The sequence below is a fragment of the Pituophis catenifer genome, unplaced genomic scaffold (genome assembly GCF_029215685.1).
Source record: "Pituophis catenifer annectens isolate HBS135680 unplaced genomic scaffold, rPitCat1.0.hap2 SCAF_1, whole genome shotgun sequence".
NCBI lineage: Eukaryota > Metazoa > Chordata > Lepidosauria > Squamata > Colubridae > Pituophis > Pituophis catenifer.
This window is the reverse complement of record NW_027256881.1, coordinates 268976563-268990663: the sequence shown is the minus strand read 5'-3', so window position 1 is coordinate 268990663 and position 14101 is coordinate 268976563.

The window sequence follows — 14101 nt, the reverse complement described above, 5'->3', positions numbered from 1 at the left end:
ACATACACACACACACACACACACACACACACACGTAGTTTGTGATTTAAGACTCATCCTCAGGTATCACAATTGCATCTCTCCTGCAGTCACATGATTGCAATTCAAATGCTTTGCATCTGTTTCATATTTAGTGTCTTGTGGTTATGTGTCTGCAATTTGTGATCTTCCCAGCTGGCTTCTGACAGGCAAAATCAATTGAGAAAGCTGGATTCATTTTAATGACCACATAATTCACTTAACAGCAGTAAAAATGGCGGCAAAAATCTAATCATGTGATAACTTACTTAACTTAGTATCTGAAGTTCTGGTCCCAGTTGTGGTCGTAAATCAAGGACTACCTGTATAACATGCATAATTGCTCAATGCTCTACCATGAAAGCGAGAAAGTCAATAGTCATATCTTGGTAGATTTGGTATTAATTACAACTTCATTCTTGTTTTTTGCCTTCCCAGAGAATTTAGCGTTAATCCATTCTCAACTACTGTTAACATAATGACAAATTAGATTTGATGTATCTAAAAGCTCACTGCAGATGTCTTCTGGAGAAGCTTAATGAGGCATCAACCTGACTGCCTCAGGACATTTTTGCCCTGATGAAATCTTGAGATATCCTTGACTGATGTTTCCATGTTACTATGTCATTTGCACTGCTTAATCCTATCATTTGCCCTGTTGCTTTTTTTTTTTTTTGCATTTATGATGATAAGTTTTAACTGATTCTGCTACAAATGTTAGACATGTTTCATTTTTACCTGGAAACACTGTTGCAATCTGTTAGGCTTAAAGGAAATTCCCCTTCTTTTAAAGGTGATTTGGGATAGGCATAGATGCTCACATTCTGCAGTGTTTTCAGTTTATTTTGTTGACATGTTCAGCATAGGTTTTACAATTCTCAAGAATGTTAAGGTTTTTTTTATCCAGTTTCAGATTGGCTGATCTGAGCAAAGCTATAACATTTTTGACCACAACAATCTGTATAGCAATGTGATACTTTGGTGCATAAACATGCTATTAGTGCTATTGTGTTTCCCTGAAAATAAGACCCTGTCTTACATTTTTTTTGAACCCTGAAATAAGCGCTTGGCCTTATTGCCATGCGCTCAAAATCCCAATTGGGCTTATTATCAGGGATGTCTTATTTTGGGGAAAACAGGGTAATTGTAAAAGTTATTACCTTGAGTACAGAAGTCTCAGACCAAAATTGGTGTTGACAAGATCATTTTGGTGGAAGTGCTCTTGATAATACCCGTGTGCCATGAGAGCAAAAATGTGGAGTCACGCCCAAAATTAACTAAAGGATGAATATGTGGCTTTGATGCATGAAAGAAAAATAATCACTTTGAAAAAAAAAATACTGATATAACTAGTACTGGTGGCAACATATGACAGTAAACCTGTTGCTCCATGAGAACATAATCTTTCTTTACAATTTTATAAGAATAATCAGAGTATGTTCCCTGCCTTCCAAACAAATAAAAGCTACACAGCAATGAAGCAATCACAGAAAAACTCAGATTTTGAGTTGATCTCTCAGATTTTGAGGGCACCTGTGAGAACCCTGCCTGTGAAAAGGCACAAATGAGGACAAAGCTTATTTAAACCAAACATTTCCCAGCATTTGGGAGTGAGATAAAGTATTACTTGGTGCCGTAATGTGAGTAAGAGAGTGTTAAGGTTACCTATTCTGCATTTTTATAGAAGAGAATCTTTCTTGGAAGCAAAAAGTTACATTACCATTTCTAAATTCCCATCCCACACAGGCCTTGAAAATGTGCATTATTTCAAATAATTGCTTGTCTATTCAGAATTCAAACCTTTATAAATACTGATTTGTACCATATAATTATCTATTCTCATGCTTTTTTATGAAAAAGAACAATATAGATTATTCTTTATTTAAACTTGATCTAATTGTAGGGATGTCATTTTTGATGATGTAGAAACTCTTAGTGTGATATATTTCATTTACTTATCCAAAAATACATGTCACTCATTGGAACTTATTTCTAACTATCTTTTAGTAAGCTAAGAAGAAGAATGCTGGCATCTTTAGATATTTTTATATACAGAAGTATTATGTATTACAATGTATCAATTTGCTGCATATTTACAATGCTATTTTGACAAAAAATCCCAATTTTCCAGGGTACAGGTTATGAATAGTAATTTATTGTAATAAGCATTAACCTTTAAGGAATCATATTCCATTTCGTAAATAAACTATTAAGTAGCATATCCTGACTTTGTCAGTTACTCTTTCAAATTGTCATAAATCAAATCCTTCTCTGATAAAATAAAGGTAGCAGCTAATTACTATATGTAGATTTATTTCAGCTTCAGGTAGTCTTATGGACAACTATTAAGTCAACCCAAATAGACTTTCAGATAATGAAAATAGGATTGCGGTCTCATCTTTTATTTAAAAATGGTTTAATACGTATCAAGATTCCTATTTAAAATATCTACTTTTTGTCTATTAATTAAATTAATTTTATTTTCCATCACTTGCAATATTTTAGCTTCTGTTTTATCCTGTTTTTTAATTCAAAACTTTGAGTCCTAATTTTGGAATTAATTGCAGATGGACATCAATAAGATCTAATCCATATCTTATATTTTATTTTTAATTACCTGGTTTTTAGCTTCCTTACTACCAGCTACCCATCCCTTTTCATTGTATATATTGTGCTTATCTGTGTAGTATGCTACTGTTTTTATTCAGTGTTTTATATTCTGCCATATAGTGGGAATAGGACAGGGGGGAAAATTAGCTGGATGCACTTTTTTAATATAACAAATTTCATTAAAAGACATAAGCTTTCATAAACTATAGGTCAATAGTTCATATGCGTAGAATGGAGGAGAGGTAACTCATAGACTTCTAGCTGTCTTGAATTCCAGTTCCCAACAGACTTGGTCAATAACATTAGTAATGAGGTATGTTCAGAACTGTAACTCACACCAAGATTTGAAAAGTCCCAGGTTATCTCTCTGGATTCTCTTGAGCATTTTAAGCTATTTTTTTTTTTATGCTTACATGTAAAAATCCAGTACTTTGAAGAATTGTGCAATTGAAGTTGATTACCGTGTGTGTTTATATCTATGTATGTGTGCACAAAAACCTTCTATTTCCTTGGAGTACATAAAAATTGAATAATATATTTTCTTTAGATCAGATAAAGTTTATTAAAAGAATAGCATACGAAGACATATTTTTGCTTGCTGTATAGGAGTCAAATTTTTCTGTATATATTTTCTTTCAGGATCATACACTGTATCACAATTGTTTCAAAATTGGATACTTAACTTCCTTGCAATATAGGATGAAGTGGAATTTTTTTTCTATTTGGTGACCATGTTTTTTCTATATTCTTTTTAGAGGAGTGCCTTGGAGAACTACATAGGTAGTGCACTAATGTATCCAGAAAGCTAGGTATATTACTTCTGCCCCTTTTAGATGCTTTGGGAGAGCATGGAGATATTTTCACTCTGGGTGGCTAAGCAGATCTATTTTAAGTCTTTCTTTTTTTTTTCCTTCTTTCTTTTTTTAGTACCATTTTACCACAAAGCTCTTTTATCTAATACTGCAGGCTACTTCTGCTGACTGCTGGTTTTCAGCAGACCAGCAGTTCAAGTCTGACCAGCTCAAGGTTGACTCAGCCTTCCTTCCTCCTGAGGTTGGTAAAATGAGGACCCAGATTGTTGGGGGCAATTTGCTGAGTCTGTAAACTGCTTAGAGAGGGCTGTAAACCACTGATAGGGTATATAAGTGCTTTTGCTATTAAACATAAACCGGAAGCTCTAAGAATAATATAAATGAGGCTGGCAAAATAGACTAAGTATTGTTGGGATACCACATCAAGATATGGTATATGGCCTCTATATATTTTAAAAAAGGTATTGCAAGTTGGTTTTTTGTTTCATTGAAATGTCGAATTATTGTAATATATGTTGAACCAATACAAACAGACAAGTGAACTACAATGGAAAAGTAGCACTTAAATTAAAATGCAGATCTTTAAATGAACTAATGCTGTGACATAATCCAGTAAATTAAAAGTGCTAGTAGCAACACCACACTAAAATATTACATGCTGTCAAACTTGCTAATGCCTCTGAACAATGTTTAATAAATGCACTAATGTAAGACCCAAATACAACTCATCGAAAACTTTTTGTAACATTCATGGGCAAAAATATCAGAAGTAACAAAACATGGACAAACCTAGACTAGAAGTCTTCTGAATCATAGTTTTATGTAATGTCCCCAGTCAGCAAGCTGTTTTTAAAAATGTATAATGTTTTGCTTTATTTTTTCATCCAACTTTTCCATAAATGTTTTGTCAATCAGTGAGTTATATATGCAAGAATTATCAATGTGTTTCTTACAGTTTAGCTGTCAATAACAGATGGAACAAAGTTTTCAAAAATGAATGGGTAAAAGACATTAACTTTAGCAATTAGTTTCTCATTTGCATAGCTGCTCAACTTGATCTCTTTAATGCACATGTGTTTATGATTTTCCTGTTCCTGTTTTGAACACAAGAGGAAGTCCTAGAGAAACGGGCATTTCTTGCTTGCTTATGATAAAGTGAATTTGAGTCTATTTTGAATAAAAACAAAATAGCAAAAACTGTTTTATGCTGGTGAGTGGAATGCACAGTGTTTCAGTGCTGAATTATAAGGATGAGCATAAATTTTCAATGATATGGATTGCAATTCCTTCCCTAATTGTAATCCATAATGGCTGCCATTAATGGGAATTGTGAATTCAGCAGTAGTTTAACAGGGGAACCATCTGCTGTAGTGTTTCTAAATGCTTAACTGTAACTTGTATGGTTACAAATCTTTTTTGAGGCCTAGTGGCTGCTGAAAACGTTGCTTGCCTTGCACATCCAGTATCCCCGTTTGAAAAATTGAACAACTTGTAACTGTTAAAAATGCTGGGTTTTTCAAAATAAAAATCATCAAGTGTAATTAACTAATTTCATATAGTAAGTTATTACTAGTGCCCCATTTAACTTAAGCTTCTGAATATACAGTAAATGAGTATTCTAAATTCTAAAAGAGCTTGAGCCAACTTTTTTTCATCTGCATGTTTTTGATTAAAGTGCCCACAGAGGGGCAGTATTACTCTATTGTATTGAGTTCAACACTGCTGTTTCAAAATAAAACTTTGAAAGATGCTTTTAAACATTGGTAAGATGAGGATTTTAAAATTCTGCTCACTGGCCCAACTGCAGACCAGTTTAACTAAACACACGCTCTATACCATGAAATTTTCCCTTGCAGCACTTACCAAGTAGTTAGATTTTAGTGCTTTCTTTTTATGTTGAGATTGCACAATCTAAATGAATGATAAATACTAAATGGAAATCCAGCTATTGAGGCGATAAATAAACAACACAGCCACAAGGAAACAATCTCTTAAATAAATTGTGAGCGCTTCAGGGGAACTGTCAGTAGCAGCTCCTCATCACCTTGTTAAGAGAGACTTAAATCTAGGGCAGATGGTATTTTAAAGAAAAAGTCACTAAAAGTATAAAGAATAAAGTCACTAAAAGTATAAACAGGATAAAGAATGCAGATGTTGCTAGGTTAGATTCTATTTCTAATGTCATTGAGCCAAACCCTAAGAAGAAGCATCTTCCTCTGATCCCAAACTCATCTGTTTCTATTTCCAAGTCTGAGCAAGCCCACGAACATTTCAGTTACCTCAATTAGAATGATTTGAAAGAATGTTTATTCTGAAGGGATTTTCCAGCTTCCTAAGATGGATCACAGCACTGTTGTTTTTCTGGCAGACTACCATCCAGGTAATAATCATGTCTGATCCTGCTTAGCTTGCTGAGATTGACCAAAGTCACCAAGGTACTGCCACTCAACTAGACTTTTCTTTTTAAAAAACATACAAAATAGGTTTTCGATTTAGCTAGTGTATAGGTCAGAGTTCCCCAATCTTTCTGGGTTGGTGGCCTAGAGAGGAGGGAAAGGAGGGGTGGTTTGTGGGAGGGACAGGCGCATGCACGAGCACCCATCACTTGCGCGAGTGGGGCCGCGAGCACCTGCAACGCTTGCACAAGTGAAGCCCCAAGCACCTACAATGTATGAGTATAGCCCCAAGTGACCATGATGCTCCCACAAGTGGGCCCCAAGTGCCTGTGATCATGGTGCAAGTGGCCCCACTTGCTCCTGCAATGCTTGTGTGTGGGGCCCCAAATGCCCGTGATGCTCAATATGAATGGACCTCAAATCCCTGCGATGCTCATGCAAGAGAGGCTGCAAGCCCTTGTGATGCTCACATGATTAGGGCTATTAGCCTCCACAACACTCGCACAAGTGGAACTGTGTCAGCCAGCCACTCACATGGCCCAGTTGCATATAGGTCGCGGCCCATTAGTGGGCTTTGGCCCACAGGTTGAAGACCTTTGCTATCATTTTATCTAGCAAAAACTAGATTAGGAGGAACAAAAACAAACTGAAAAGATTTACAAAATGGTCTGCTAGGCTACTCCATCTGGGCATTATGCTAGTCATCTTTCCCCAGCATGCTGGTTGGTGGGGGATAGTTTTGGAAATCTAGGATCTATGAGGTTATTAACATGAAAGGGATCCTCACTAAAGAGTTTGCACTGTCCACAAAAACTTTAAAAAAATTGATATAGGGATATGTTGGCTTCTTTAGGAATATATTACATCTATAAGATGATACCCTAATGCAGGGGTAAAATGCTCCCGGTTCGGACCAAATCGCCTGATCCGGTAGCGATGGACGTGGGTGGTTCGGAGAACCGGTAGCAAAAATCCCTGCCCCCCCCCCCTTGCCCAGCTGAGCCGCACAATCATCAGAGGCTTTTTTTTTTTATACTTTTAAAAGCGTTTTTTCTACAATCTCTTCGGCCGAAAAAATGCTTTTAAAAGTAAAAAAAAAGCCTCTGATGATTGCCCGGCTCAGCTGGGATCATCAAAGGCTTTTAAAAGGGAAAAAAACCCTCTGACAATCCAAGCTGAGTTGCCTGATCGGCAGAGTCTTTTTCTTTTAAATGCCTCTAACGATCAGGCAACTCAGCTTGGATCGTCAGAGGCATTTAAAAGAAAAGTAGTCTCTGCCGATCAGGCAACTCAACTGGGATCGTAAGAGCCTTCTGAAAGCATTTTTTTACAACCTCTTCACCGAAAAAATGGTTTTAAAGTTTTTTTTAAAAAAATTGCCACGGCCACCCAGTCACATTACCCCCCCCACCAAGCCACACCCACAGAACCAGTAGTAACAAATTTTAGATTTCACCACTGCCCTAACGGTATATGTTGAATGGAGTTCTCGTCAGTAGCAATGTGTTTACAGATACTTCCTTTGATACTAACTAGGTTCCATACCTTAATGATATAATGAGTTCTTTACAATTTCAGTTGTAAGGAATCTAGATACCAAATTTTTCATGGAAAGATAATGTTATTACACAGCCCTGTATTTTTGTTGTGAAGCATTCTCAGATGATGAATGTAGAAAGAATTAGTAATAAAAAATAGGCTAAAATTTGGAACACTAAGAAATATATTTTGTTTTTCTAAATGCTAAGTAGTATATTATTCAAGTATTTCATTTGCATTTATATGCTGAGCATTGTCAGCATTGTACGGAGACTTGTATTGTGCCTTAAGTGACCTATCTCAGCCATGTAGTTCATTTCTTGGCCAAATTACTTTTTTCTTTTTTTTTTTTATTGCAAAAGTTTTACAATTACATTTTCACCCCTTTCCCCCCCCTCAACCCATCCCAAACTTCCCAACCTCGCCCTCCCTAACCCTCCCTAACCCTCCCCTCCCCCCAGACTTCCATACAATATACTCAGATCAAGAGAAAAAAACCCCTTTGTATAAAACTTGAACCCCTCCCTCCCCCTTATAATTTTTCATCTTCATTACATTAAAATATTTCTATCTTAATATAACATTTTCAAATAAAAACTATTTGATACTTCCTGGTTTGATATTTGTTCTGAACATAATCTATCCACTTTTTCCATTCCCATTCATAAGTCTCTTGTGAACAATCTTTTAAATATGCCGAAATTTTCGCCATCTCTGCAAAACTGGCCATCTTCAGAGTCCATTCCTCGATCGTGGGCAAAGCTTCATTTTTCCAGTATTTACCTATCAATAATCTCGCAGCTGTTATCATGTACAATATCAACTTTGTTTCACCCGAAGTAAAACCCTTAACTATAACCAATAAAAACAGTTGTGGAGAAAATTGAACTTTTTTCTTCAAAACATTCTGCATAACCCACCAAATTTTTATCCAAAAAGCCTTAACTTTCTTACAGGTCCACCAAACATGATAATATGTAGCATCTAAACAATCACATCTCCAACATTTTGGCTGAACATTAGGGTACATACACAACAATTTTTTGGGGTCTAAATGCCATCTATAAAACATTTTATAGAAATTTTCCCTTAAATTCTGCGACTGTGTAAATTTAACGTTCTGAACCCAAATTTTTTCCCATGTTTCCAACATCACTAGTTCTTCAAAATTTTGTGCCCACTTAATCATACAATCTTTAATCAATTCAGTTTCTGAATCCCTTTCTAACAAAACATTATAAAGCCTTTTAATATGCATTGGACCTTTCTCTTTTATATGTCTAACCAGTTCTTCCTCATGCAACATAATACCAGTTTCTTGGTCCTCTTTCCATCTCAGTTGAAGTTGATTATATTGTAACCAAGTTAAGTTAATCCCTTCGTCCAACAGTGTCTCTAATGTCTTCAACTGCCATCCGCCCGCATCTGTAAAAAGAACCTCTTTATATAAAAACCCCCCGAGTGACATTATATTTGTATTCCACATAATATGACCAAGATCCAGCCATAGCGGTATTTTGTAATCCCATTTGAGTCGGTGCTTCTTCCAAACCCTCATCAAAGAGTCTCTAAGTATATGGCTTTTAAATACTTTATCCACTTTGTTCTCATAGAATAAGTAGGCATGCCATCCGAATTCAAGATCAAAACTTTCTATATTCAATATTCCAGTCTTTTTCCTTCCAAACCAATCGCTTGCTTGAGTCAAAGTTGCTGCTTCATAATATAATTGTAGGTTTGGAAGTTTAAGACCTCCCCTTTCTGGAACATCTTGCATAATTTTCAGTTTCACTCTCGGTTTTTTCTCGTTCCAGACAAATCTATTCACTCCACTTTGCCACACTTTCAATTGTTTATCACTTTTAAGCACCGGAATCATTTGAAACAAGAAAAGAAATCTTGGCAAAATGTTCATCTTAACTGCTGCTATTCTTCCAAGTAGAGACAGCTGCAGTTTTTTCCAAATCTCCATATCTTTCTGAACCTCTCGCCACAACACCTCATAATTATTTTGAAACAGTTTCATATTTGATTCTGCAACCTGAACACCTAGATATTTTACCTTTGGTACAATCTCAAAACCTGCCCTCCTTTCAAGCTCATATTTACGATCTTGTGTCATATTTTTAACTATCATTTTAGTTTTTTTCTGGTTCAATCTAAAACCTGAAACTTTACCATAGTCTTGTATAATGTCTTTCATCTGGATTATTGATTCCATTGGCTGTGTTAGGGTAACAACCAGATCATCTGCAAATGCCTTTATTCTGTAGTCCTCTTGCCTTATCATTATACCTTTCAAGATATTAGAGTCCCGAATTGTGTTTAGCAAGACTTCTAATGTTAAAATAAATAACAATGGGGATAACGGACATCCCTGTCTTGTTCCTTTTTCAATTTTAAACTCTGTTGTCAAGCTTCCATTGATGATAATCTGTGCCTTTTTTCTTAATGCCACCTATTTGCCCTCTGTGAAGCAGAGTAAGAAAATTGTTAATTCATGGTTGTACTTTCTACTTTGGAACTTGAACACCATCTCTGACTAATGCTTTGGGGGAACCTATTTTTTCTTACCTATTTGCCACATGAAAAAATAATATTTTGTGACCAGGCGCAACAACCACTTTGATCAATGGATAGGCTTTTTGCCTGGCACAATAATTTGGTGACAGTGCCCAACACAATTTAAAAAGAAGGAAAAAATCTCCAAATATGCCCATTAAATGACACCTAGTCTGTTTTCCAGCTGAGAATACACATCTTCCTCAGTATTAACCATGCTGCCAGTTTAGAACGCAAATGCCTATGGTGGGCCCTTCTGCCAATGCAGGCTCCTCAATTTATTTCAATAAGTTGCATTAGCAATTAAACAATATTACATGCTACTTTTCCCTGAATAGTTTCTAGAGCTAGTGATTCTCTCTCATTTCTAGGAAGGACACAAAGACAAATGTATTTGTATGTATTTGTATGTATTTTAATTTTGGCTGTTCACCGCCCTCAGTCCTTCGGGAGAAGGGCGGTATACAAATTTAAATAATAAATAAATAAATAAATAAATAAATAAATAAATAAATGCCCTTTAAAATCTTACCAAGAAAACTGCAGGGACTTCTTCCAGTACTTTCCAGGAGTCAAGACTGACTCAAAGACAAATATACAAAAAAACCCCATCTATATTAAAAATCAATAGAGCCAACAGCTTCGTTTTAGAAAATGAATGCATTTTAAAAAGCCACAGCAGTTCATTTAGAAAGCCGAAGCAGAAAGTTTCACTGAAAGCAGGCAAAGCTTCCGCATTATATGTCATGCATTTAGGTTCCAGGAGTTGAACGTAATTCTTAACTGTTTAATGGTCAAAAGACTTTTAAAAAATGGGAACTTTGTGGTATAGACAGCAGCAAGAATTTGTTATGCACAAAAATGGAAAGCTATATTAATTCTCACAACGGAAGAATGGTTGGAGGTGATGGAACTAATTAACTGCTTTAATCAAAGGGGAAAATACATCTAACTTTGTGTCTGGAAACCACTTCTGGATTTTGTGCTTGAGATAGAAAAAAAATGAAACTTTGTCTTTGGAATTTACTAATTAGACAAGGAGGGTTTTTTTTGCTATAAAAATGCTAGTATAAACAAAGTATGCAAAGTAAAAAGTTGACTCTGTAACATGATGTTCATTCATTCTTCTGCACTGAAAAATCGGAAGTTAATTATTTGGGGGTTTTCTTCCTCTTTATCCTACACTTTTCTCCCCTTTCTCCACAATTTTTATTTTCATTGGTATTTTATAAAGTTTAATAAAATTATATTGTTAAAGAAATCTTAACTGGGGATTAGGCTAAATCAAAAATGGCAAGTGTCAGCAGACTTTCAGCAATGATGGGAGTGTGTGATTGAAGAGTCTTTGGAAGAGGTGAAAGTGATCACAACCTTTCTGAATGCTGAATGCTATACTTACCCCAAAGTTATGTCTTCAGATACAACTATTATTTTCATATTTCTTCCTTGTCTTCTATTTTTGGTAAAGGTAAAAACCATGTCTATGAATCTCCATAGACCAGGGGTGTCAGGATTCTGCCTGCAGGGTGCTTAAATCTGGCCCACAGGGCTGGCCTGGAAATATCAAGGGACTGGCCCACGGTGCCTCTGGTGGCTAAAACGGGCTGCATGCGCCCCCTCCCCCCGGTGCCTCATTTTCACCCTCCATGGCTGCCTGCAGCACTCTGGCCGGCCGAAAACTGGACAAAAATAGGGACGAATATAGGGATGAGAGAGGGCCAAAAACAGCCAGCAGAGTTCTACAGGAGACCATGGAGAGTGAAAATAAGGTGCGGGGGGGCACTCATGGACCCCCCCATGCCCCGTTTTGGCCAGCAGGGTGCTGCAGGAGGCATCCATCTGCCCCCACCCCCGCCCCTGCCGGCCCGCAGAGAACTACAATGCTGATCCAGCCCTCAAAGAAATCCAGTTTGACACCCCTGCCATAGACACTAAAAGCTATGTCGCCTACTTGTTCGAATCTATTGGTCTTTTTGGGTATCTGGTATAAAGCAGTATCGTCTTTGGCCATGTGGCTTGGTATCACCAATTTTGCCAGGCAGGACCTATCTGTGGAATCAGATGGGAAAGTTGCTATCATGGAGAAAATGCCAGACTGTAGTTCCTAGCCACCCTGGTCTCAATTCCCTACCTCTATTTTAGAGTCCTTTGTAGTGATTACCTTCACTACTAAATTTTTAACTAAGGATGGTGCAAACTGGGAAGCATACTGCATGCTAAACAGCTATTTTACTGGTGGACCTGCTCCCTTGCTATCTTACTTGCCCACCACTGTTGATTTTTTTCTGTATAACCATTTCCCAGAAGGAAGCCAAGGTCTTCAAGCATGCAGCTTTTAGGAGTGGATATGGTAGTTGTCTGTTTGGGTTTGAGGCTATAGCGCAAAGGAACCACAAGACGGATTTTAAAGAGAATTAAGGCAATAAGAAAGGCTGAGAAAGTGAGAACTGCTTGTCAGACAGGGTTACATTTCCATCTTGGTTATATGCAAAAAAAGAGAAAATATGTGAATAAGCCTCAAAGCTGTTTCACATGAAAATGTCAAATAAAGATAACAAAGCTTTGTTTCTTAACAGTCAATATGTCTGAAAGGACTTTATCTCTTTTGCTTGCTTTTTCTTTTTTTAAATTAAGGAGGTGATTTTTATGGGTTTTTTTAAAAACGTATGCCTTGCCTGCAGTTTATTCCATGGAAGAGAATACTTTGCCATTGGTGTCTACATTTTTTGATCATCTGTAAAGTTTAAATTCTGTTATGTTTTTGACAAATAAATGATTTCACATTAGGGCTCAGCCCGTGCATCTCCCTTACATTTAGTTCTTCAGCCAAACTACCTATAATTTGGATGTGAATCAAAACAGTGGGCTGAAAACTGTTTTTGAACTTGGATCTAGTTCTGCACTGAATTGCAATTGTTGAAAGTTTTTTCCTAGCGTTTTATTTTCTTAAAAATGAGTTTTTGTGACAAACCATACTTCTTATGGCAGCCTTGTTGTGAGCTTGATTGTGACACCTTCTCAATATTCAGGATTTTTTTTTTCATTGTCCCAAAAAAGTGTGTGATGCTTGGTTTATGTCTACTTCCACCAGATATTTAGAATAACTAATTATTGTTTTCAAGCAGAAGAGTTTTTCCTAACATTGCATCTTCCAAACATGTTGCGCTCCAAGTCAGTGTACATAGAAAAATGTTCTCGTTTTCCTAATTAACTGTACTTTTTGTGACAAGAAAGTTGCATACACGATAGAACATGGGTAGTATTTGTTAAATGTTTATTTTGAACTGGCAGGAAAAGCACACATCCAACATTCTCCACATAGATTTTATTCTACTGTTTGGGTTTTTTTGCATAATGCAATTATTTTTACCATTTAAACAGCTAAATAAGTTATGGTTGGATTGTGCTAAGACACCCAATAGCACTTCTTTATCGGCAGCTATATGAAGAAATTTGCCTTCTCCTTGGATTATGTATGATTTCCATCAAAAGGGAACCACTGCCAAATAAGCATCATACGTATGAAAATGATATTAGGAAACTGGATTTAAAACAAAACAAAAAAACCCTATCAATTCTAGATACTAAAGGCCATTGCCCCATCAATATCAAGAGACCTGCAGGAGGAAGGCAACTAGCCACAAAACTTAAAACATTCTTTCTCTATTCTCTTTGTTAAAGAATGGGTTGGTTACCAAAGATGTATGGAAATATTTCCAGAAATCACTATACCAGTTCCAAAAACCTCATCTAACTTGATCCTGATATTTGCCGCAGTCAATCATTATAGCAGTTGTGGATATTTCTTGTTCCGTATGGAATTTTTGCACAGAAGGGTTTCTTACAATAAAGGCTATTCCCACCAGTCAAAGGGGTTGTCTGCTATTACCGCACTAATGCAAATGCAACCTTTCTTTCATTGTTATCAATAAAAGCTATTTCCAGAATATTCAGTCTTAAACCCAGCAACCCCTGATTTATAGAAGCTAGTAGCTCAAAATCATTATTGCATACTTACCAGCTCAGCACTGGTGTTATGTTTTTGGCAAGCAGTCAGATACCTTCCCTAAAGGCCTGCTTTTAGTAGTTTTCTGAAAATAATTTGAGTAATTCCTGAGATGTACTGCAATCAAAACATCAAAACAATATGCTAGCCACGGTAGT